General features: G+C 40.9%; 1 long non-coding RNA gene across 1 annotated transcript; it reads right to left on the reverse strand.

The window, feature by feature from the left end:
• Positions 1-2,617: 2,617 nt before the first annotated feature.
• LOC119115120 lies at positions 2,618-2,895 on the reverse strand. The gene is made up of 2 exons (XR_005096096.1): positions 2,806-2,895; positions 2,618-2,666 (listed from the first exon to the last, which is right to left on the reverse strand). It is a non-coding gene; the product is annotated as an uncharacterized LOC119115120 (long non-coding RNA).
• Between the last annotated feature and the right edge of the window lie 242 nt (positions 2,896-3,137).

The raw sequence follows: 3,137 nt of genomic DNA on the forward strand, positions 1-3,137 counted from the left end.
GACTCAGAGCATTAGTGAACACGACAAACTGGAACTCCAATCATTTCAATACACTGACCACAGTTCACTGGATATGGAACATGATATAGACCCGAATAACAACTTCTTCAACTCAATCAACAATAACTGCAGTTATTATACTGATGAAAAATTTAATAGAATCAATAAAGATAGCAAACTGTCTATTATACATATTAACAGTAGGCGTCTGTATGCCAACTTTACAAACATTAAGGATTATCTTCATCAGTTAACTCGCCCATTCAACATTATTGCAATAACGGAAACATGGATCAAGTAAAAGGGGCGGACTTTGAGCTGGAGGGATATGACTTTATACACATAGATCGACAAAACAAAGGTGGAGGAGGAGTTGCGATCTATGTGGAAAAGACATTAAACGTCAGGGTGATACAGGATATGTCAATGGTAGTTAACAACATATTGGAATGCATAACAATTGAAATACTCAAAGAAAAAAAGAAAAATGTAATCATTAGCTGCATATATCGGACACCAGGTTCTAGCATTGAACTGTTCACAGAATGGATGGAGGAGGTGAATAAGAGGAAAATAAGAGGAGACACCAGAAAATGGAGAAACAGTAGATTTATTTACATTTCAAAAACCAGTAGCCATTCATTTACAAATGTGATTGCACTTTAGTTTACATATTTAAATGGTCAGATATTAAGATGTGATAGACAGTTTTTGCATGATTTGAGTGAGGCAAAATAACATGCTTTTTCTCTCAAATATATTGCATAATCATTTGTTTCAGATGTACTGTAATTATTTTCTGTATAAAAATCAAATTTGGTGTTCAAAAAGCCTTTTTTCTCACTCGAGTCTTAAAAAAGAGGGGGTCGTCTTATAATCAGGGTCGTCTTATATTCGGGCCAATGCGGTATAGATGCTGAAACAACAGAAACAATCTTTTTTATCGTGGTTTAATGCCAATTTCTCAAATGGTGTCACAGGATAACTTATTGTTCCCATTTGACAAGAAAGGGCGAGTGGGGGACTGCTAGTCACACGACATGGGTTTTAATCGAATGGAGCATCTGTCATCGCGCCGTGCGACTTCTTGAGACCGGGGTTGCCAAATCCTTTTTCCCTGCCTATTTAAAGTTAAAGTCCCAATGATCGTCACACACACATCTGGGTGTGGTTAAATTTGTCCTCGGCATTTAACCCATCCACGTGTGATTTTGATCCATCCCCAGGCGCAGAGGGGAGCAGTGAGCAGCAGCGGTGCCGCGCTCGGGAATCATTTGGTGATCTAACCCCCCAATTCCAACCCCTAATGCTGAGTGCCAAGCAGGGAGGCAATGGGTCCCATTTTTATAGTCTTTGGTATGACCCGGCCGGGGTTTGAACCCACAACCTTACAGTCTCAGGGCGGACACTCCACCGCTAGGCCACTGAGCTGGTTTAAAGCCTCGTTTAAAGTGTGTTTACCTGCATTTTATTTTGAAATCCTAGAAGAGAAAACCTGGCACCCTTGAACGAAAGTAATCTGCCTTTCAAAACCATTCAATGGTCCCAAAATGAGGGCGTTCACATAAACGTCCACGGAGCAAAAATGCGCTACGTTCAGTTCACGTTCATCCAAACTATGAACAAGTTCATGAACTTTTGTTCATTGAACACGTTAAGGTACAACACTGCCTGTCAAATATGGCCTAGATCCCAACTCTACACACACGCAGGGCATCGCAGTTGAGTTGCGCAAGTGCGTCTCAGAACGAAAACACCAAATAATCGTTTGTCATCGATTATATACATTTTGAGATCGTCTGGTGCCAAAATCGTGATTATGATTAAAATTTAAGTAATTGAGCAGCCCTATTGCATCCACAAGCAGAAGTAATCAACAATGATAACTGGTTACAGATTACAAAGGTATTTCAAAAAGCGTCTATTAGTGAACAGTAATTTGCGGTGTTCAGCTATTTTGTGAAAGTTGAATTAATAAACGCACTAAAGCTCGTATTTGTGTGCTAATACACATGCATATTGTAGACCCTTACTGTCCAAACTATTCATTAATTAATTCCATTCGATTTGTTCAAATTTTGACACGTCAATCTCCCCCCACCCCTTGTTGTCAATGGTGAAACTACACTGTTTATTGTGTTCAAAGTTTGAGACATTTGCGTTTTAAAATATTAGGATGAACCTAAAATGTCTCAAGTTGGTAAAATGTTTGCATTGTGTCAACGTCTTAAAAAGAACCACTTGCCACCTACATAACTCCAGCAGGTGTAAGAGAAGGGCAGTAGTTGAGGCGTGCGTGTGTCAAAGCAGATAAAAACGGCAAAAGACTGACACCGTTCGGCGTCTATATACACACCCCAATCAGCGGGTAACACGTAACAGGTGGTGGCGATCAACGCTGATTAGCTCGCGCAGTTCCGTATTGGCGACACACGACCTGCGTGAAGCTGGCCCCCCACCACACGCAAAATTTAAGGAAAATAGTTTGTTTCGTTTGTGCTTCGTTTGTGCCGCAAAAACTTTTGTTTGTGCTGCTACGGTTTCGTAGATATTACACATTTAATTTATAGCGATGACGTAGCTCAGCCCTCCCATTTACCTCCAAATGGACCCAAAATGGTACCGTTCGTTTGTGGTTCGTTTGTGCTGGTTTGTGCTGCAAAAACCTTTGTTTGTGCTGCTACGGTTTTGTAGATATTGCACATTTAATTTATAGCGATGACGTCACGTAGCCTCTCCCCCATTTACTTCCAAATGGACCCAAAATGGTACCGTTCGTTTGTGCTTCGTTTGCGCCGCAAAAACTTTCGTTTCTGCTGCTACGGTTTCGTAGATATTACACATTTAATTTATAGCGATGACGTCACTCAGCCCCCCATTTACCTCCAAATGAACCCAAAATGGTACCGTTCGTTTGTGCTTCGTTTGTGCTTCGTTTGTGCTGGTTTGTGCCGCAAAAACTTTTGTTTGTGCTGCTACGGTTTCGTAGATATTGCACATTTAATTTATAGAGATGACGTCACTTAGCCTCCCCCCCCATTTACTTCCAAATGGACCCAAAAGGTTTACAACATGCAAAAGAACTTCTTCGTGCTATCATCATTGTGGCACTGAGTGAATCAGAGGGTAATGACAGT

The sequence above is a fragment of the Syngnathus acus genome, chromosome 21 (assembly GCF_901709675.1).
Source record: "Syngnathus acus chromosome 21, fSynAcu1.2, whole genome shotgun sequence".
NCBI classification, from domain to species: domain Eukaryota; kingdom Metazoa; phylum Chordata; class Actinopteri; order Syngnathiformes; family Syngnathidae; genus Syngnathus; species Syngnathus acus.